Source organism: Hypanus sabinus, chromosome 7 (assembly GCF_030144855.1).
Source record: "Hypanus sabinus isolate sHypSab1 chromosome 7, sHypSab1.hap1, whole genome shotgun sequence".
In the NCBI taxonomy this organism is placed as follows: domain Eukaryota; kingdom Metazoa; phylum Chordata; class Chondrichthyes; order Myliobatiformes; family Dasyatidae; genus Hypanus; species Hypanus sabinus.
Genome location: NC_082712.1, coordinates 120,269,087 through 120,292,161, shown reverse-complemented (window position 1 = coordinate 120,292,161; position 23,075 = coordinate 120,269,087). Strand labels below are relative to the sequence as shown.

General features: G+C 41.0%; 2 protein-coding genes across 6 annotated transcripts in view; one reads left to right on the top strand and one right to left on the bottom strand.

Moving 5' to 3' along the window:
* Window positions 1-9,711, bottom strand: part of atg13 (ATG13 autophagy related 13 homolog (S. cerevisiae)) — a 111,835-nt gene extending 102,124 nt beyond the window's left edge. The window contains exon 1 of one of the 3 annotated variants that reach the window (XM_059975490.1): window positions 9,442-9,711. The gene's annotated coding sequence lies outside the window, so the exon portion shown is untranslated. Of the gene's footprint in view, window positions 1-9,434 lie in introns of all 3 variants that reach the window. The other 2 variants (XM_059975488.1, XM_059975491.1) reach the window with 2 other exon arrangements.
* A 2,515-nt stretch (window positions 9,712-12,226) lies between these two features.
* LOC132397135 (activating molecule in BECN1-regulated autophagy protein 1-like) overlaps window positions 12,227-23,075 on the top strand; it is a 412,487-nt gene continuing 401,638 nt past the window's right edge. For 2 of the 3 annotated variants that reach the window (XM_059975484.1, XM_059975485.1), the window contains exon 1: window positions 12,227-12,391. The gene's annotated coding sequence lies outside the window, so the exon portion shown is untranslated. The remainder of the gene's footprint in view (window positions 12,392-23,075) is intronic. The other variant, XM_059975486.1, reaches the window with a different exon arrangement.

The window sequence follows — 23,075 nt, the reverse complement described above, 5'->3', positions numbered from 1 at the left end:
TTACTTTGAACCTGTATTCATGTACAAACATTACAATTTGACTGCTCAGTAATATTCTGTACTTATTTTAATTTCTCATAGTTGCATACCATGACAGATACGATAGGGTCTTTAAAGAGACTCCTGGACAGGCATACGTAGCTCTGAAAAATAGAGGGATGTGGGTAATCCTAGGAAATTTCTTAAGCAAGGACGTGTTCGGCACAGCTTTGCGGACCAAAGGGCCTGTATTCTGCTGTAGGTTTTCTATGTTTCTATGATGAAAAACCACTAAGATGCTTCCAGTTTTCTCCTTAATTCTGATATTAAGCAACAGATAAACTTTGAACATCTGTTTACAAGTCTTTCTTGTCTCTTTACAACTACTGTCTTAATGCAAAGGAAAAAACCCGAATATGTAAACCAACGCTCCAAGATACAGAGTGCTCCATTACCACTCTAAAGATGAGACTTTCTCAGCGGGCAAGGGGAGGCATCTTCTGAAAATCTTTGGTGAAAGTCACCTTACAGAATAGTTAACACTGAGCTAATCTCTACTTTTAGGTAGCATGCATTGTTTATGGTTCCCTTTCACTTATAAAGAGGTATATAAAGAAAACATTCCTGAAACTTCCAAGCTTGGGCTAATTTGTGGAAAGTTCCTTCCTGTTCTTGATAAACATTTTGTAATAACCTCACAAAAAACTTGAGTGGGGCCTTTCAGATGGCTTGAAAAAGCACGCGACACCACTTGCTTGGAGGCAAGAGTGAGAATTAAAACACGTGGGACCTTTTGCGATATCACAATTTATTAAGCCTACAAATGCCCATAAAAAGTGATTTTTAAGCAGAGTGGCCATTCAGAGCAGCCATTGATGGAGTGTGCTAGTGTTAAGAATGGGAAGCTGACTCTTTGGCTCAAGAGGACTTGGCAAGGAGAGGCAGAGGCTAAGGTTGGTTTCTGTTAAGTTTCTTTCTTTCTTTGTCTATTAGTGCTTAGTTGGTGTAGTGAGAATGGGTCCAGGGTCAGTATTCTTCATATAGACATAGGAATTCTGGGAGACTTCCAGTCTTGTTGAGAACTACAACTGCATGAAGTGCATCCAGCTACAGACAGTATCAGGGAACTGGAGTTGCAGATGGATGGCCAGCAGCTCATATAGGAATAGGAGGCGATAGATGAGAGTCACTCCCAAGTTGCAGAAAACAGGTAGCTGAGTAACGGCAAGGAGAGGGAAAGGAAACAGACAGTGCAGAATGCCTCTGTGGCTGCCATACTGCTTTGGATGCTGTTGGGGGTGAATGACCTTGGGTGGAAAGCTGCAGAGACCAGACCTTTGGCACTGAGTCTGTCTCTGTGACTCAGAGGAGAAAGGGGAGAAGAGTAGTGCAGTGGTAATCAGAGATTCAATAATTAGGGGAGCTGTTCTATGGATGTGAGGGGTCTCCTATTGGGTTTGTTAAGGACACCACCACAAGTGGGACTTCCCTGTGGTCAAACAATTTAATTCTGATTCCCATTCCTTTTACGATTTGTCAGTCTGTGACCCCCTCTTGTGCCAAGATGAGGCTCCCTCATGACTGAGAAACAACACCTTATATTCCATCTGGGTATCCTCCAGCCCTTGTCCTTTCCCACCCACCTGGCTTCACCGATCACCTTCCAGCTTGCCTCTTTCCCCTCTCCCCACATTTTTACACTGGCAGCTTTGCCCTTTCTCCTCGGTCCTAAAGAAGGGTCTTGACCCGAAATGTCAACTGTTTCTTCATTTTCATAGATGCTGCCTCACCTGCTGAGTTCCTCCAGCAATTTTGTGTTGCCTCAGATTGGGGCACGCAGCATTCTTAGGGGGAGGTGAGAAGCCAGATGTTGTAGTACATATCAAGGATGAACTTCATGCACCAAATACATTTACATTTATCAGGAAATTGTTGTGGTATGTTGGCAGTACATGCAACAAAACTACAACATTCAAAAATTATATAAAGAATTATACATATAAAAGTGGAGATATGAAATAGAATGTGAATAAATACAAGCACGCATTTATAATACAAACAAGAATAATAAGTGGTTTAAAGTGTTTACAGTGTGGTGACTGATGTAATAGAAATTGATATCAACAACATAGATAGGAAAAGGCTTGAAATCTTAAGTAGAGAATATAGGGAGCTAGGTAGGAAGCTGAAAAGCAAAATCTGACAGATAGTAATCTCCGAATCACTGCCTGTGCCATGTGCTAGAGAGGGCAAGAATACAATGATCTGGCAATGAATGTGTGGCTGAAGAATTGGTGCAGGAGGGAGGGTTTCAGATTTGTGGATTATTGGAATCGCTTCTGGAGAAGGTATGCACTGTACAAACAGACAGATTACACTTGAATTTGAGGGGAACCAATATCCTTGCGGCCAGATTTGCTTGAGCTTTTGGGGAGGGTTTAAACTAGCTTGGCAGTGGAATGGGAACCCGAATGATAAATCAGGAGATGGAGCTATGGGTATAAAGGTAGATCCTGAATGTAGAGATATTGTGAGGAAACACATGCAGCTAATAAGGCAAAATAAAGCAGCCATGATTGAATAATTGAACAGACTCCATGGGTTGAATGGCTAAATTCTGCTCCTATGTCTTTTGGTCTAAAATTCCAGTCCAGGATTTGGTCCAAATTCCAGGATGAGTTGATTGGTGTCTGTTTGGATGCAAGATGTATCAAGAACAGAGTGAACTTAAAGTATGGGTCAGTACATGGAACTACAATGTTGTGCCTGTTACAGGAATGGCGGCTGGATGTTCTGAGGGTTTAGAAGTTTCAACAGGGCAGGGAGGGAGGGAGGGAGGTACAAAGTATTGCTAACCTGAATAGTATCACGGCTGCAGAAAGGGAGGATGTCGTGGAGGGATTGTCTACTGAGCCAACACGGGTGGAAGCTAGAAACAGGAAGGGAACTATCACTCTCTTGGGAGTATTCTATAGAATCCTGTTAGTAGAACAACCCCCTCCCCCAATACAGACAATGCAGAACAGATGGGGAGAGATTTTGGAAATGTACAACTTCAACATCCCTGAATTTTATTTTGAGTTACATTGTGGAACAAGCCCTTTCAGCCAAATGAGCCATACTGACCAACAACCAAACTGTTTAACCCTAGCCTAATCGGAGGACAATTTACAATGGCCAATTAACCTACTAAACAGTATGTCTTGGAATGTGGCAGGAAACCAGAGCACCAAGAAAGCCACGCATATGGGGAAGACATACAAACTCCTTACAGAAGATGCCAGAATTGAACTCAAAACTCAGACATCCTGAGCCGTAAAAGCATCATGCTAACTGCTACACACCCCATTAATAAAGGCCTGAAGAAGGGTCTCAGCCTGAAACGTCGACTGCTTATCCTTTTCCTAGGACACTGCCTGACCTGCTGCGTTCCTTCAGCATTTTGTGTGTGTTGTATGATGCCCCATTAATTGGTACCTCCTCAGGTTGGATGGAGCGGAATTTGTTAGGTGAGATCAGGAAGGATTCCTGACAATATGAAGAGAAGCTGACTAGATGAGAGGTCATACTAGGCAATGAGCCAGGTTGTGTCAGATCTCTCAGTGGGTGAGCATCTTAGAGACAGTGACCACAACTCCCTGACTATTGACATTGCCTTGGACAGGGATAGCAGCAGACGGTATGGGAAAGTACTTAAATGATTGAGAGGGAATTAAGACACTATTAGGCAGGAACTTGGGAGTATAAACTATGAACAGATGTACAGTACTCGGAAATGTACAATGGAAATAAGAACATTGTTCAGGGAGCACTTGAATGGGGTTCTGATTAGATTTCTTCCATTAAGGCAGGGAAAGGATGGTAGGGTGAAGGAATCATGTCTGACAAGAGCCGTGGAACATCCAGTTAAGTGGAATAAAGAAGCTTGCTTAAGATTTAAGAAGTAAGGATCAGAAAGGGATCCAGATAGGTACAAGGTAGCCAGAGATGAACAGAAGAATGGACTTGGGAGAGCTAGAAGGGGGCAGGAGAAGGCCTTGGCAAGTAGGATTTTAAAAAAAAGTGATAAGGTGTTACACATGAGGCTGCTAAACATGGTAAGAGCCATGATATTACAAATAAGATCATAGCTTGGATAAAAAAGTTTGGCTGACTGGCAGGAGTCAAACAGTGGGAATAACGGGGGCCTTTATAGGCTACCTGCCAGTGACTGGTGGTGTTTCACAGCGTTTGGTGTCATTTTGTCAATGATTTGGTGATGGAATTGATGGCTTTATGGACATGTTTTCAGGTGATAAGTGGAGGAACAGGTTGTGTCAAGGAAGCAGGAAATCTGCATAAGGACTTAGATTGGGAGAGTGGGCAAAGAACTGGCAGATGGAATATAGTGTAGGGACATGTATGATGAAGCACTGGGGTAGAAGGAATAAAGGCATAGACTATTTTCTAAATGGGGAAAATTCAAAATTCAGAGGTTTTAAGGGACTTGGTAGTCCTCATGCAGGATTCCATAAAAGGTTAACTTGCAGTTTGTGGTGGTAGTAAGGAAGGCAAATAGAAAAATAGCATTAATTCCATGAGGACTAGGATACAAGAGTAAAGACGTAATGCTGAGGTTTTTTAAGGTATTGGTCAGACTGCACATGGAGTATTGTGAGAAATTTTGGGCCCCTTAATTAAGAAAGGATGTGCTGGCATTGGATGTTCATGCATATGCGATGGCTCTGGGCATGTACTCTTCGAGTTTAGAAGAATGAAAAGGAGACTTCATTGAAATCTAATGAGCATGAAGAGGCCTAGATAGAATGGATGTGGCGAGGATGATTTCTATGGTGGGAGAGACCAGGCAGAAAAATGGTCCGGCACAGCTAAGAAGGGTCAAGAGGCCTGTTTCTGTGCTGTAATGTTCTATGGTTCTAGAACCAGAGGATATAGCCTCAGAATACGAAGATGTCCCTTTAGACCACAGATCATGAGGAATTTCTTTTGCCAGAGGGTGGTGAATCTGTGGAATTCATTTCACAGATGGCCTTGGAGGCCAAGTCGTTAGGTACATTTAAAGCTGAAGTTGATAAGTGTCTTGACTGACAAGGGTGAGAAGGCAGCAGAATGGGTGAGAGAGATAATCAGCCATGATGGAATGGCAGAGTAGACTTAATGGGTTGAACGGCCTAATTCTGTTCCTATGACTTATGATCATATGGTCTAAAACCCCCAAGACATTCTACAGATAAGTGAAGAACAGGAGGATGACCAGAAAGGGTAGTACTAATCGGGGATAGAAGAGGAAAATGGGCCTGGAGACAGAGAGGGCAGAGTAGTTCCTTGATGAATACTTTGCTTCGGTATTCACTGATGAGAGGGACGTTAATGTTTGTGAGGGAAGCATAAAATAAACTGATGTGCTAGAAGATTATAAAACAGGATGTACTGAAACTTTTGAAAAAAAATTAGGATAGATAAGTCTCTGATGCCGCACAGAATATATGCCAGGCTACTATGGGAAGCAAGGGAAGGGACTGCTATGACTTTGATGATCTTTGGTCCTCAGTGGCATCAGGAGTAGTGCTAAAGGATTGGAGGGTAGCAAATGTTATTACTTTATTCAATTAAGGGAGTAGAGACAACCCTGGGAATTGGACCAATGAGTCTATCTTCAGTGGTGAGCAAATTATTGTCGATCTTTAGAGACAAGATTTGAGAAACTGGAGAAGCATAGTCTGATTAGGGATAGTCAGCATGGCTTTGTGAAGAGGAGGTGATGCCTTTCAAGCCTGATTGGACTCTTTGAGGATATGATAAAGCACATTGAAGGTAGCCCATGGTAGGCTTTGTCAAAAATTCAGGAGGCATGGGATCCAGGGAAACTTGGCTGTTGAATTCGGAATTGGCTTGCCCACTGAAGGCAGAGGGTGGTTGCAGATGAAGCATATTTCTGCCTGGAAGTTGGTGACCAGTGGTGCTGTGCAAGGATTTGTTCTGGGCTCTTTGTGATTTATATATACATTTGAGGAAGCAGAAAGATAGGCTAGTAAGTTTGCAGGAGAAACAATGCTGCCACGCAAGTTGATATGGTTATGAAGAAAGCAAATGGTGCAATGGCCTTAATTAGTCAGGGGATTGAATTCAAAAGCTGCAAGGTAATGTTGCAGCTCTACAAAACACTGGTTCAAACACAGTTGGAACATTGTGTTTAGTTCTGGTCACTTCATTAGAGGAAGGGTGTGGAAACTTTAGAGAGGGTGCAGAGGAGGATTTTGCCTGGATTAAAGAACACATCTTATGAGGAAAGTTGAGCAAGCTAGGGCTTTTCTCTATGGAACAAAAGATGACAGTTCTCTTGATAGAGGTGTACAAGATAAGGGGCATATATTGAGTAGGTAAATATATTGACTTTTTCCCAGGGTGGGAATGGTTTTCAGAGAGTTGGGTGCACGGACCATCTTGTCAGAAGTGTTGTAGAGGCAGACATATGAATGATGGAAAAATGAGGGCCCTATAGAAGGGTTAGATTGATCTGGAAGTAGATTAAAAGGTCAGCACAACATCATGGGCTGAAGGGCTTGTGCTCAACATTCCCTCTAATTTTTTTTAAAACAGCTGTATGGACCAACCATTGCTCTGAGTGGTTTAAAAAAAAATTATAAATACTGCCTGAAAAATGCACTGCACTTTAAATGTTTTCAATGTTAAGAAAATTCCAGCTGCACTGCAATAAAGTCTATGTGCGCGGGAACATTTGTTATTGTGAGGCCGCACACTCACGCAGCTCAGAGGGAACAGTGCTTGTGCTATAATGTTCTATGTTCAACTAAAGACAAAGGAAACAGGAATCCATCCTGTTCACTTTGTGCTTTTTCTTAAAAGCTTCATAAGAACAAATGTTTTCCTCTAAGAAGACATATACTGCCTTGATGGTAGTTTTTGAACAAAAATTCATAGTCAGTGTAAAGAATGGGTTTGGATTTGACACTCAAAGCACGACTGAAAACTATCAAGTTGATAATTTCTCCACTACTTGGAAGATTTATATAAACCAACATTTGTAACTGTCATAATTGTTTCACATCTGATTAGACAGTTGCACCTATTCCCTAATAAAGCCCATGCAATTCTCGGATTCTAATCACATTGGAGCTTCTTGCTAGAAGGCCAGGACCACTCTGTGACACCCTCGCACCAAGATAATTTCCATTCATGAAGATGACAACCTAGTTACTGAACACTGACTGGCCCAAGAATATATTTACAGCTGCGTTTAACTGTGCCTTCACTCAGTTAATCCTATTCCCAGTTTGGTACAGAACACACTGACAAGCCAGCTTGAACTGGAATTCATTCTGGGCAGGCTCCAAAATAAACATTATACACCCTTAAAAGATACTGGAATAAGGAGCCTGCTATGGATGTTCACAAATCTTCAAAGTTTCAGGATAAATTGAAATAGCTGCAGTAATGAATGTGAATAAAGCTTTAACCAGCCAAGTTGCACAAAAACACTAAAACTTCTTTAAAAAATTGGCTTGCCTCAACTGGATAATTCCTTTCAATTATGGATAAAGTCTTTTGAGGATACTAGATAAGTTAAAAGAGATGCAGGGCCTCAAAAACAAAATGAGCAGTTTGTTTTTCTTACAGCAAACACAAAGGATTATTACAGTTGTATAGTAATTAATTTTTCTGTGTTCTAAGAATATAAAGCAATTTCATAACTTTCGAAAGAAAACTTTGAATTTGGCCAATCAAGTTCTGATGTGATTTTATTCACATGCTGTCTCATAAGCACAAGAGTACCTGCCCCCAACAGTCTCTCATGGATAAGTGGTTGGTTCCAATTGTTTCATAAACTATACTGTATTTTCCCATATCTATCCACTCGCTAAGAATACAGTGGATTCCAATTAATTGGGACACATTAGATCAGTACATTTGGACTGCCCCAAGTAGCTGAAGTTTCATGGAAATAATTGAACAGTTATAAAAAGACAAACTACAGATAACTGAGTAACAAATTATATATTTAAATGAAATAAAGAAAAAAGGACACTACCAATTCTACTACTCCATTATAAATCTTAATTGTTATCAATGAAGGAATTCATCCAGTGTACACCACTGTGTTCTTTTGATGGACTGCAAAGGAACAAAATCAGTGCAGGCACCTCATGCAAATAATGGACTGCCCTCATACAATGCTTTTCACAATTACATCCTCCAAGTCATCATTTTCATTGTAACATTCAATGATTGTGGATATCTTCAAAATTCTTCATAGTTTCTAACTTGCTGAAGTAGTGAAATTGTTTCACTTTCATTCCTGGCTGTTTTTTTGGTATCTCTAAGCTCAAGTGCTGGTAACCACCGTGAACAAACCAGTTCTGAATTCATGTTCAAATTTATCGTCATCTAGACTGAACATATATACAACCAAAGTAAACAACGTAACTCTGGACCACGGTGGACCAAGTAAGCATATAAACACACTTAGAACATAAACCAAACTAATACCATAAATAAGTAAATAAAATATAATCCAAAATGCATACAGCACAAGTAAACAGTAATTGTCTTACTGCTTATTTCTCACCAACTATCAAGAGACAAAATTCACTTTTTTGGACATAAACACACACAACTGACACTATTTAAAAACAATTCGGTCTAAGCATAGTGCAATATCTAACGGTCACACAAGTGTACGGATTGACGCTAGTTAGAAACTGTTCGGCAAAAGTCACCTGTCCAATTAAGCGGCATAGTATCCAAAATAAACGAAAGGAATCCCCGCTAGTTTCTCGATCAGTTTTTTTTTGTTCTTTAGGAATTGTCCTAAATAAATGGCTGCCCCGATTAATCGATGGCCCAATTAACCGGTATCTACAGTAGTCCAAAAGGTGGCAATTGGAAACATGTTCAGGTAAGTCATGTTCTTGTAAAGATTTTAATATTAGTTCCTCAACAATTTTTACAATAAATTGCAAAGTGCAAAGCTTAGGGTTTTTGCCGAATTAAAAGAACGCAAGCATAGAAAAGCATCATTTAACGCATACAACAAAACTTGATAATTTTGTTTATTTTCTGACTGATTTTCCTGAAAGAGATTTAAGACAGTGTATGTATCTGAATGTCTATGATAGTGGAAAAGGCAGGAAGGGGACACAGGAGTGAGGAGGAGGACAGCGGGGCAGGTTCAGGGTGAAATATAGCAAGCATGGGACAGAAGAGGTTGCAGGTGGGCAGAGACGCCGAGGGACAGAGTGGCAGCGACGAGATCGGCACGGGGCAGTGGAGTGAAGGCAAAACAGTGAGATGGGGCAAAAACAATGATTAGAAGAACACAGGAGAGCGGAGCCGTAAGGAGTCTCGAAAGAAGAGGTACGGTTGCGGCGACTGGGGAAGACAAGCGGGGGTTCGATTGCAGAGACAAGTAATGGGTCGGGCCCCACGCCACTTACCACTCACATTCCAGCGAAGATGCGATCAGTCTAAACTCCTCGGCCTCCAAACCCTCGAAACAGTGCAGTTTCCCGGTAGCGGAACGTCACCGAGTCCCGAGGCCGGCGTCTAGCGACCGCCGGGCCTCCTCTCTGTTTACCTTTGCCACGCTCCGCAAATTCAACCACTATCGCGCAGCCCGCACATTCGCCAATCCCATCCCTTACAGCATTCCTAAATTAAAATAGGAAAAATAAATAAATAAAAATAATTGCAGCTCAATTTCCGTGCATTGTTTTCACAGTAGCTTACGAAAATAAATTTGTTTCTTCTGGCAAGTAGCGTCGTATATGTGGTTGTTTATTAAACTATAAGTTTGACGTCATTTTGTCTACAAATACCAGCATGCAGCACGCAGTAGGACTACATTTCCCAGGAGGTAAAGGGATGGAGCGACCCATGTGATCGCAGCACATCCAGTTGTGAGGAGTTGCAATTCCCTTAATCGAACAAAAAATAACAACTTTATGACTGTAATTTTCAAATGCTGTTACTCAGTTTAAAGAAGTTAGAATCGATTGCAAGTAAATTGTTAAATGTTTTGGAAGATAAAGTGTTGAAAGTTCTAAGTAAATTTATTATCGAAGTACATACATGTCACCATGTACAGCCCTGAGATTCATTTTCTTGTGGCATACTCAATAAATCTCTAATAAAATAATAACCATAGTAGAATCAATGAAAGATCGCATCAGCTTGGGCATTCAACCCATGTGCAAAAGACAACAGATTGTTTAAATACAAGAAGAAAGAAATAATAATAATAAATAAATAAGCGATAAATATAGAGAACGTGATGTGAAGAATTCCTGAAAGTGAGTCCATTGGTTGTGGGAATACTTCAGTGATGGGTCAAGTGAAGCTGAGTGTTAAATATCTTCAGAACCAGGTTTATTGCCACGGACGTATGTCATGACATTTATTGTTTTGCAGCAGCAAGTACAGACCAACAGATAATAAATAACGATAAGTTACAATAGAAAATATATAAAAATAAGTAAGTAATACAAAAAGAGAGCAAAATATTGAGGTATGTGTTCAGAAGTCTGAAAGCGAGGGTAAGAAGCTGTTCCTAAAATAATGAGAGTATGTCCTCAGACTCCTGTACCTCCTTCTTGATGGTAGCAATGAGAAGAGGACCTGTCCTGGGTGGTGAGGGTCCTTAAAGATGGATACCACCTTCTTGAGGCCTTTTGAAGATGTCCTTTATGGCAGGGAGGCTGGTGGCCATGATGGAATTGGCTGTCTCCAATCAACTGCAACTTCTTCGATCCTGTGCATTGGAGCTTCCACACCCGAGGCAGCTATGCATCTAGTCAGAATGCTCTCTTTGCTAAATCTGTATGAATTTGCTAGAGCCATTGGTGACATATGAAATCTCCTCAAACTCCTAATGAAGTATACCCGCTGGTGTGCGTTCATTGTGATTGCATCAAGATGATGGGCTCAGAATTGGTCTTTTGAGATGTTGACAACCAGGAGCTTGAAGCTGCTTGCCCTTTTCACTACGGATCCCTTTATGAGAACTGTTCTGTGTTCTTTTTCCTTCCTGAAGTCCACAAACAATCTCTCAGTCTTACTGACGATGAGTGCAAGGTCATAGTTGCAGTTCCACTTCCATCTATCATTTCCTCATCACCATTTGCAATTCTGCTAACAAGTTAATTCACATTTGTTGCAAATGGAAAAACTTAAACTTACTTGTCTACTGGCTTCTCGTTTACAATGAGGTACAGTTCCATTAAAAAAAAGCAAAACATAAATGATGGGAACACTTAACTGTATGTGAAGTTTTCAAATAGCCATTATCCACTGTATTATTAAGAGAACTCTACCACTGTGTTCCAACTGTGTCTCATGAATGTAAAGTATTATGTGATTCTTCATAAAGTCAGTCTGGCCAACATGCAAAATTTTTTTTTAAAGAATAGACTTACTCTGGGAGCTCTTTGTGTACCAACAGTGCAATATTTTCTAATTTGAGAAAAAAATTCCTTTCTGAAGTATTTAATCAGCTGCTTGAAATTCAACTTTCCCAGGACTGTGAAAACTTAAGTTTTCATTTCACAAAAATTGTAGTATCCCAGCACCTTTATGGATAAGACCAGATAATTCAGAAATGTAAATTTTTAACTTGGGTTTTGCAATTCTTAACTGCTTCATTTGTTTTATTTTTCAGCATAGGCCACTGACGAATCAGGTCTGAAAAGTGCACTGCAAAAGCAGAATTTAATGTTGTTTGATTGCATTTGTTGCCAAGATTGAAAATGTAAGATAAGACTTTTTATTTCCGTTATCTTAGACTTTGCACCCTCAAGATTTAAGGGTACGTTAATCCATATTTAGTTGAAGAAAACTTGTTAGAAATAACGTCTGCGGATGCCACGCTGTCCATTCACAGTCTGTTAGGGTTCCCAGTATTTGTTCTACGTTCCTCCACATTCGTTCTCACAAATAAATTGCATCCCTTGCCAATTCACTTTGGTGAATCATGAAGACCGAATCTCAAATCAGTGTCTCGACATAACAGAGGAGAATTATAATCGACGTGTGTGCGAAGTGCGGGGAAAATAACTATTCCAACTCGGATTTCCAGGGCCATCAGCCAGTATCGATCACTCCAAGTTCAAATGCTCGAACTTGGTTCAGGGACATCGACTTGTTGGCTGGAGTTGGGTAGCCGATCGATTCTGCGCATTTGGTTGCTTTTGCCTGGCCATCTGACGGCATCCGGTGCTCGACGACAACTGCTCTGGTCTGCAGAGCCATTGCTGTCTGTAACACAAGAAATCATGGTATGTGGGCAAGGGCTTTAGGCCACACCAAGCTTGTTCCTTTCAAATACAATCATTCTGCTCGGTTATGGACCCCGGCCAACATGTTTAATCTCTGGATGTTCCACTATGTCTTCCCAAAGGTAAAAGAAACCAAACTCCAATGCGTTGTATCTGAAATTTTGACCATTAGACAAGTTGTCAAGGTGCCTTTCTCGAACTTGGCTGCTTAGCACATCGCCCATTTACTTCTACGGATGAACTGTATCCTTGGGGGTCTTACGGATGTAAAGCACTGCCCTTGTGCCTTGTCATTATTTCACCAGGGTACAAGTTTAGTGGTGTTTTAGGAGTCTGGGAGATCCACACAAAATGTCTGCCCAGGTTATGTTTAATCCACAGTTTCCTCAGCACAAAATGGGCAGGATAAAATGATCGAGTGGAGCCGCGAACTAGGAGTTGCTTCTCTCTTATGAGGTTTCCCTTGAGGTGTCTGTGTAAAGGCATGCAATGCCTGCTTTCGGTGTGATAGGTCTTCATTTTTGCTTTCTTCCCCCCCCCCCCCCACCCCTCCAAGTCGGCGAGAAGCCCAGAAAATGGGCCATTTGAATAAGATGCCTTGCTCTGAATGTAATAGCAGTTATGGAGTATTTTTCCCCCACGGTGTTTCATTACTTTTTTATTTTTCTGGTAATGCAGTGACTTTTGTGTTAGTAAACTGTGCTGACCAAACTAGGTTTTAAGAGCTGGTTAAAATGTAGGTGATTTAGAGTGAGATGTGTGAAGAGTTTCACATTTGATAATTGAGTAAAAACAGTGTCTCCTGAAACGACATGACAAGTAGTTACGGATATTGTTTTTCTCCTTTTAAATTTTGATAACATTTCTTGATAATCTCGTTAGCATTCACTGGAAGATAAACTAAGCAAATATGTAAACTGTTACAGCTTTGGAAAATGCCAGAAATGAGCTGTATTTATTCTTTTGCGTTTGAAAATTGAAGTCCAAATCCATCCAATAGTCCTCAATGAACATTAACATAAATAAGTGAAGAAAAAATTAAAATATTATGTAGGTCTTGTTAAGGAGAGAAAAATATAAGCATGTGTGTTTTGGTGTAAATTTTGATCTGTTCTGCAATTGCTTGTTCAAATATAAATTTAATGAGCTGTGTTATTGTGGTGAGGGGCATGGGTATGCTCAGGTGCTTTCAGAGGATTAATGTGTATAAGTAGTCAATGAATATAACTTTGAAGTGATTTACGCTTTGCCCTTTAACCCTTAGCCTAAACAAAACAGTTATCCTTTATTTGCATTATTTTTGGAATTCATAATTCACAACAGTAGTGTAAATAGAAATAATTGAATAATTCAAACTAGATTGAGTTCAATTCTCAATTGAACAAAGTATTTGTTGCATTGATTGGAATGCTGATGTAAAAAGAAAAAGTGGCTAGGAAAAATTTAACAGGTTGCACAGCATCTATGATTTAAATAAAACAGTTGCTATTTCAGGTAACTGCATCCTAGACATCTTGACAAAAAGGCCACAGTCAGTCCATGTTGGCAGAAACATCTCTCGCTTCTATCACAATGAACACTAGCACTCCCCAGGGCTGCTTGTTAAGCCAGCTGCTGTTCACGCTGCTGACACATGACTGTATTACTAGATCCAGTTCAAACTAAGTCAAGTTCGTTGAGACACAACACACCATGAGACGGCAAACAGTGAGGAGATAGAGCAGCTAGTAGAATGGTGTGAACACAATAATTTGAGTCTCAACGTGGACAAGACCAAAGAGATGATTGTGAACTTTTGGAAGGCACAACCTAACCACTCCTCACTGCACATACACAGCTCCTCCTGTGGTGAGAGTTAGGAGCACTAAGTTTCTGAGAGTGCACATAACAATCAGTGCCACCTCCTAGCTAAGAAGTTACAGCAGTGAGGAGACACTATCTGATATGGGAATGGCAAGGCATCTGTTTTGTGGGGAGACACTATCTGGTATGGGAAAGACAAGGCATCTGACTGAAAATTCCTACGAAGGATTGCAAGGACTGCTGAGAGAATTATTGGGGACTCTCTTGCACCCTTTGAGATGCTTATGAAGAGCGCTAATGCGGGGCCCCTAGCATTGTCAGTGATCCCTCCCATCCATCCAACAATCTCTTTGCCCCCCCAATCATCAGGCAGGAGGCACTGTAACATTAGGACAAGAACTGTTTGGATGGGTAACAGCATTTTTGCCCCAGGCCATAAGACAACTGAACTCTCTGCCACCACTTATGAGTCTTATCCCATATGAAATGCCAGTAGCATTATACTGTTTAGTTTTTAACTTGAATCATATATGCACCTTATTATTTGATAATTTATTTTTGGTAATATCACCTTATGTGTGTGAGTTGTATGTAGCGTGTTGTGCATCTTGATCTGGAGGAATGTTGTTTTTAACGGTGTACATGTGTACAGTTGAATGACAATAAACTGAACTTGAAGATTAATAAGAACAAAGTACACTGCAGATTTTGCTGCTCGACCTGCTGAGTTCATCCAGCTTTTTTGAACTTGAAGATTGATGACCATTCATGTCAGTTAACTAGTTCTGATACAACCTAAAGAGTCTGCCCATCTACAGAGCTGAATTCAAAGTTGGGTCTTGAGAGCTCTGGCATGCTGTTCTGTGATCTTGTGTGTGGCTTTGAAATCAGAGTGCAATGAAGGCTTGGTGTTAATGGAAATACTGAAGGTCTGTAATTTAAAGGAATGGACTCCTTGCGGGGAATGGGTTGTGAGAGGTAGTCCAGGTTGTTGACAAGAAATGTTCACTATTTTCTCTCTCCATAGATGCTGTCTAATCTGAGAGTTACAGCAATTTCTGTTTCTCTATCAGACTTCCATTTAATTTATTAGTTATCAAGAATACAGTAGGAATCTGAGGTCCAATTGTGAGCGAAGTAAGTTTAAAGTAACAGTCAGCTAGGAGCATAATGTCCTGTTTGTGGGATGATCAGAAATATTCTGCCATCTGCATTTTGTGTCTCAAGTGCAGAGGATACCACTTCATAGTGGTGATACAGTTTCATTTGGACTGTTGAAAGAAGATGTTTGGGTTCACAGTAAGCACAGAAACTGCTAAATGCAAAGCTGTAAGTAGAAAGCAGGAGATTATTGAGCAACACACACAAAATGCTGGAGGAACTCAGCAGGTCAGGCAGCATCTATGGAAAAGAATTAACAGTCAATGTTTCTGGCCAAAACCTTCAGGAGATGAATGAGTTTACTAAAGAATGTAAAGGCTTGTGCAATGATGACCTTGGAATTTGGTGGACTATGATACTTAAGGGGAATGTGTTTAAAAAATAATGCTAATGGGCTGATGGCATGCAGGAACATGGTTGTATGATAAGTAAGGCTTGAAATTCATTCATTTAAGAAAAAAATGGTTATCTTAGTTTATAATCTTTAAAAACATCACTGAATATGATTTATTTTTCAGTCTTTTGAGCACAATTGGAATTGGTTAAAGGCCCCTTATCAACAAGGATATCAATTGATCCTTTCTCATTCTTTTTTTTCCCCCACCTGTCTCATTAGGACCAATATATTTCACACTTTGTAGTGTGGTGTTTCAGTTTTGTTCCTCAATTCGACTTATAAAGCCACAGGGTTTCTACAAACATCCTCCTCATGGTGGTGGGTTCAACAGAGATGTTCTGCATCTTGCATCTAGTGAAGTCATTATGTTTGGCTTTAACTTGGTTCTTGTGTAAAATCTTTCATTTTATATAATGTAATTAAGAATGTGTTGTTTTTTTCCCCCTCTACTTCTAGCTTGCTTTTGATCTTTTAGCCCTTTTCACTGATAGCAGGCTGCAGAATCAGAATTGGGTTTACTATCACTGACGTCTGTTGTGACATTTGTTGCTTTCTGGCAACAGAGACATAGGAAAATTAATAAAAGTTACAATAAATAGTTGAAAGTGGAATGATGAGGTAGTGTTCATTGATTGTTCAGAAATTTGATTGTAGAGAGGAATAAACTGATTCTAAAATATTAATAATGTGTATAAGATGATGAGAGACATTGATCGTGTGGATAGTCAGAGGCTTTTTCCCAGGGCTGAAATGGTTGCCACAGGAGGACACAGGTTTAAGGTGCTGGGGAGTAGGTACAGAGGTGATGTCAGGGGTAAGTTTTTTACTCAGAGTGGTGAGTGCGTGGAATGGGCTGCCGGCGACAGTGGTGGAGGTGGATATGATAGGGTCTTTTAAGAGACTTTTGTATAGATACATGGAGCTTAGAGAAATAGAGGGCTATGGTGAAGTCTAGTAATTTCTAAGGTGGGGACATGTTCGGCACAACTTTGTGGGTCGAAGGGCCTGTATTGTGTGTTAGGCTTTATGTATCTGCGGGCTTGTGTACCACTTCCTCGCTGGTAGTGGAAGAGGGGATGTCCTTGATGGTGAGGGTCTTAATGATGGGTGCTGCCTTCTTGAGGCTCCAGCTTTTCAAGATGTCCTCGGTGGTGGAGAGGGTTGTACCTGTTAGGGAACTGGCTGAGCTAACAACTCCCTGCAGCTTCTTCTGATTCTGTGCATTGAAGCCTCCATACCAGGTGAATGCTGAATACTCTCCACAATCGAGCTGTAGAAGTTTGCTGGAGTCTTTGGGCATGTTCCAAATCTTCTCAAACTCCTCATGAAGTATGTTTTATTTGTGATTGCATTGATGTGCTGGGCCCAGAATAGATCCTCTGAAATGTTGACACCTAGGAATTTGAAGATGCTTACCCTTTCCACCTCGAATCCATCAATGAGTGCTAGTGTGTGTTCTCCCAATTTCCCCTTTTTGATGTCCATAATCAAGTTCTTACTGATGTTGGGTGCAAGGTTGATGCCAATCTGTCTCTTTCCTATTGATTTCCACTTCAACTTCTGCCAACAACATTAGTCATTAGCGAATTTATAGATAGTATTTGAGTTGCACCTTGCCGCACAGCCATCAGTATAGAGAGATTAGAGCAGCTTGTCTCACAAACAAAGAGCGGGACCACTTGTAAATGCAAATCCAACACCTGCAGATGCTGCAAATCTGAAATAAAAATAGTAAATGTAAATGCCCAGGATAATGAGCATCTCTGGAAAGATCAATTTATGATTCAGCTCAGGTCTCCATTAAAACTACTGTTTGATAATTTGTCAATGTGTACAATTTGCAAGTGAGCAAAGGAGCCCTTGAAGCAGTTACACAAAAGCGTAAATTCTGGTGCTGGTTGTTGATAGTGAAAATATTTCAAGTAGGCCTTTGGGACTGCTTTCTTGGTTGTGTTAAACTGAAAGTTGAAATTCTCAATATATGATGGCTGCTCTTGAAATAGCAACTTTATAGAGAGCAAAAATCCCTGTTCAATATTGCTGATTACAAACGTTTTGGACTATATTGAAAGAGCAGGATTGTTGCAATATTAGTTGAAGAAAGTAGTCCAGTTGTGACGAGGTTTGGTTATATATGAGAAAGATAAATTGCATGGCCTTTTGAACTTAATTGATGAAGGAAAAGAAATTGTACAATATCACACTGTTCTGTCATATTTTGGTCCTGAAGAGATGGATGTGGAACAGAGGAGCAAATGGAAAGGATTAATAATCTTGTTGCTAAGTGGCATTTAGGGAAGAGTGATCATAAAATGCTAAAATATTATATAAAGATTAGCTCAGTCTGAAACCACAATTTTAAGTTGAAACCAAGCAAGTTGTAAAGACATAAGGCATGAGTTGCAATGGTAGATTGCAAAGCAACAATAAAAGGTATACCAACTGATAAGCACTGACTAACTTTTAAAGAATTTAATCCAAATTTTAAATTTCAGTGGCAGCATTCATGGAGGAAATTGAACACTTGATGTTTCGACTGAGACTCTTCATCAGGACTTTTACACACTCAGACTTTGGGTAGGAAAACGTCTGTCAAGTCAAATCACTTTTTATTGTCATTTCGACAGTAACTGCTGGTACAGTACACAGTAAGAATGAGACAATGTTTTTCAGGGCCATGGTGCTACATGAAACAGTACAAAAACTACACTAAACTACGTAAAAAAACACAGAAAAAAAACTACACTAGACTACAGACTTACCCAGGACTGCATAAATTGCACAAAACAGTGCAGGTATTACAATAAATAATAAACAAGACAACAGGCACAGTAGAGGGCAATAAGTTGGTGTCAGTCCAGGTTCTGGGTATGGAGGAGACTGATAGCTTGGGGGAAGAAACTGTTACATAGTCTGGTCGCAAGAACCTGAAGGCTTTGGTGCCTTTTCCCAGATGGCAGGAGGGAGAGGAGTTTGTATGAGGGGTGTGTGGGGTCCTACATAATGCTGCTTGCTTTGCGGATGCAGCGTGTAGTGTAAATGTCCATGATGGGTGGAAGAGAGACCCCTGATGATTTCTCAGCTGACCTCATTATCCACTGCAGGGTCTTGCAATCTGAGGTGGTGCAATTTCTGAACCAGGTAGTGATGCAGCTGCTCAGGATGCTCTCAATACAACCCCTGTAGAATGTGATGAGGATGGGGGGTGGGAGATGGACTTTTTTCAGCCTTCGCAGAAAGTAGAGGTGCTGCTGGGCTTTTTTTGCTATGGAGCTGGTGTTGAAGGACCAGGTGAGATTCTCCGCCAGGTGAACACCAAGAAATTTGGTGCTCTTAACGATCTGTACCGAGGAGCCGTCTATGTTCAGCGGAGAGTGGTCGCTCCTTACCCTCCTGAAGTCAACAACCATCTCTTTTGTTTTGTTCACTTTAAGAGACAGGTTGTTGGCTTTGCACCAGTCTGTTAGCCGCTGCATCTCCTCTCTGTAAACTGACTCGTCGATCATGCTGATGAGACCCACCATGGTCGTGTCATCGGCGAACTTGATGATGTGGTTCGAGTTATGTGTTGCAGCACACAGATTAATAAAGATTTTTGTGTCCTTAACAGGAGAGAATGCTGAAAATATTCTGATAATAGACAACAGGTCTAGGGATAATGAACTGAAAAAAAGTTATCATTAGAGAAATAATAGAATTGGATACGGGGATGACAAGCAGTAAATTTGCAGGTTCTAATAAGCTGAATCGCAAGTTTATGAACAAAGTGGCTTTGGAGATAGTTGGCTGCATTACTTGTCAATTTCAACAATTATGGAGATTGTGGAATAGGTCCCAGCATTTGGATGTAGCAAGTCCACATTATTTAGCAAAGGATGGATCAAGAAAATGGAGCAACTTTAGACCATTTAACTTGACACTGGTAGAAGAAAACAGTGCTGGAATCTTTTATAATGGAAGTGGTTAATAGGACAAAGTCAGAATGGCTTTATGAAAGGAAAATCATTTTTGACAAATCTATTCGTTTTGAGGTTGGAATAAGCAGAAAGCTTTTTTTGGCATGAGTGGATGTGCTATTTTTGGCACTTTTTAAAAAGTCCTTTTGTAAGGCTGGTTGATGGCAATACAGTAGAGCACATGATGTGGGTAACACTGCAGAGACTGGGGGAGTTGGTTAATGGACAAAAAAACAAGGAACAAATAGTTATTTTGTGTTAAGAGGCTGTGACTAGTTGGGTACCGAATGGAAGGATAGCATCAGAATCTATAGCATTTGAATGAGGATAATGCAGGCCCTCTGCAGCTTATGAATGCCTGACTTGTGTATATTCCCAACATAGGAATGAGCTTTTGGGAGACTGGTGGTTTGCATTTGACAGCTACTGTGGGATTGCAGGCAACTTCTGCCACCCGGGAAGCTCCGCGGCCACATTTCTAACTACCAGACTGTTCGAATTAAGCAGAACCTTGTTGTAACCTAAGGATGACCTGTACATCTAGAGGTTGCAGAGATTTCAAAGGGATACAGATGGGCTGGAAATGAGTGAGGATTTGGTGAATGGAATTTAATCAAGACTAATGTAACATCTATGTTAGAAGAAAATGCAAATATGTGGAATATTTCAGATGGTGAGAGATGGAAGTTGTTGTTGGCAGGAACCTGAGAGTCCATGTAAATGAGTCCCGGAACGTAACATGCAGTTACAGCAAACTGTTTATTGGCCTTCAATATAAGAGGACTGGTGAACAATATTAGACTTATTAGTTAATTTTCTTTACAGGTTGCTGATGAGATTGCAGCTAGAATAATATCTAGTGGTCTGGACTCCTTCCCCAATAGGTTGAGGAGGGTGGTAAATATGGAATACATTGTTACAGAGGGCTGTGGACCCCAAGTCTTTGAGTATATTTGAAGCAGATATTGATAGGTGCTTATTTAGTAAGGTCGTCAAAGGTTATGGGGAGAAAATGGAGAATGGAATTGAAAGGAAATATAAATCAGCCGTGATTGAATGGCGGAGCAGACTAGATGGGCCAAGTGGCCTAATTCTGCTCCTATGTGATATGGATTTGGATTCTCAACTAGCCCTCGTTTTTCAACTCACCACTCCCCACGTTATATGGATCCTCCCATATTCTTTCTGCTACTTTCAATGTGATGCTGTAAGCCAAGATGTCTTCTCTCGTGTTATTTCACGAGAGCAGACTGTTCCTTCTGTGACTGCCAGGTTTGTATTTCTATCAGCAACCACTTGTCATGGAAGTTCCCAATGTATCAGCTTTTTTTTTAAAGCTCTACCCTCTAACTCTACAACAAACTCAATGCTCCTCCGTGATGATGCAATGATCCACTTGTACTACTTGCAGTTTAATATATTGCATTTGGAAAACATGAGTGCATGTTGGGTGATTACTTTGCAGAGCATCTCCATTGACTTTTCATTTGCCTGTCACTTCAATTCTCCAGTATGCTTCCATTCTGACTTCTCTGCATTTGCCCTGTTGTATGTACTATTTTATCAAAGTTTAAAATGAGTTCAAGAAACTATAGAATTTCTTTCACATAGGTACTGTATATTCTACCTCTCAGGACTTGACATTGAATTCAACAATACAAAATAATCAGCTTGCATCAAAACTTGATAGTTCTGATGAGAAATCATTGGCCTGTAACTTGTTCAGCTTCGATCTCTGCAAATTCCTGAACGATATTCAGGAGAAAAGCTGTTGTTTCAGATTTCTAGCATACTGCAGAGTTTTCCTCACCTGCTCTGCATTCACTTTCTTCCCCATACTATTCTCTTTTATATCCTTCACTTGTATCTCCCACAGACACATCACTTTACAATTAATGGCAGAGCAGACTAGATGGGCCAAGTGGCCTATTCTGCTCCTACAGATATTTTGTTCTCTCTGCTCCTTCCTATATCTAACTTTCCCAGTTTTGAAGAGAGATCACTTGAAATATTAACTCTTCAACAACACACACAAAATGTTCGGTACGCCAGGCATCATTTATGGAAAAGAGTAAAACAGTGGACGTTTCAGGCGGAGACCCTTCATCAGGACTGGAAAGGAAGGGGAAAAGTCAGAATGAGAAGGTGAGGGAGGGGTGGATGTAGTACAACTGATAAGTGAAACTGGGGGAGGGGTGGTGAAGAGCTGGGTAGTTGATTGGTGAAAGAGATAAAGGGCTGGAGAAGGGGAATCTGATGAGAGAGGATAGAAGACCTTGGAAGAAAGGGAAGGAGGAGGAGCACCAGAAGGAGTTGGTGGGCAGGTAAGAAGAGAAGGTGTGAGAGAGAAACAAGAAAAGGGAATACTGGAGGAGAGTTGGGGGGGACAATTACTGGAGTTTGAAAAATTGATATTCATGGCATCAGGTTTGAGACTTCTCAGACAGAATACTAGATGTTGCTCCTCCAACCTGAGGGTGGCCTCACCCTGGCAGTAGAGGAGGCTGTGGAATGGAAGGCCACACCACGAGCACGATATATAGTAGATAACCCCAACAGACTTGCAGGTGAAGTGTTGCCTCACTTGGAAGGACTGTTTGGGCCCTGAATAGTATGAAGGGAGGTGGTGTATGGTTAGGTGCATTATTTGCCCTGCTTGCAAGGATGAGTGCCAGGAGGGAGATCAGTGGGGAGGAACGAGTGGACAAGGGGGTTGTGTAGGGAGCGATCCCTGCGAAAAGTGGCTAGGGGGGGGATGGGTGAAGGTGCTTGGTGGTGGGATCCTGTTGGAGATGGTGGAAGTTACGGAGAATTATTTGCTGGGCTGATAGGTGAGGACAAGAGGAACTGTATCCCTGGTGTTTCATTGAGAGGATGGGGTGAGGACAAATGTGTGCGAAATGGAAGAGATGAGGGTGAGAGCAAAGTTGATGGTGGAGGAAGGGAAGTCTGTTTATAGACAATAGGTGCAGAAGTAGACCATTCAGCCCTTCGAGCCTGCACCGCCATTCTGAGATCATGGCTGATCATCTACTATCAATACCCGGTTCCTGCCTTGTCCCCATGTCCCTTGATTCCCCTATCCATAAGATACCTATCTAGCTCCTTCTTGAAAGCATCCAGAGAATTGGCCTCCACTGCCTTCTGAGGCAGTGCACTCCACACCCCCACAACTCTCTGGGAGAAGAAGTTTTTCCTTAACTCTGTCCTAAATGACCTACCTCTTATTCTTAAACCATGCCCTCTGGTACTGGACTCTCCCAGCATCTGGAACATATTTTCTGCCTCTATCTTGTCCAATCCCTTAATAATCTTATATATTGCAATCAGATCCCCTCCCAGTCTCCTTAATTCCAGCGTGTACAAGCCCAGTCTCTCTAACCTTTCTTTGAAGGAGGAGGACAGCTCCTTTGTTCTGGAACGAAAAGCTTCATCTTGGGTGCAAATGCGGCAGAGATGGAGGAATCGAGAAAAGGGGATGGCATTTTT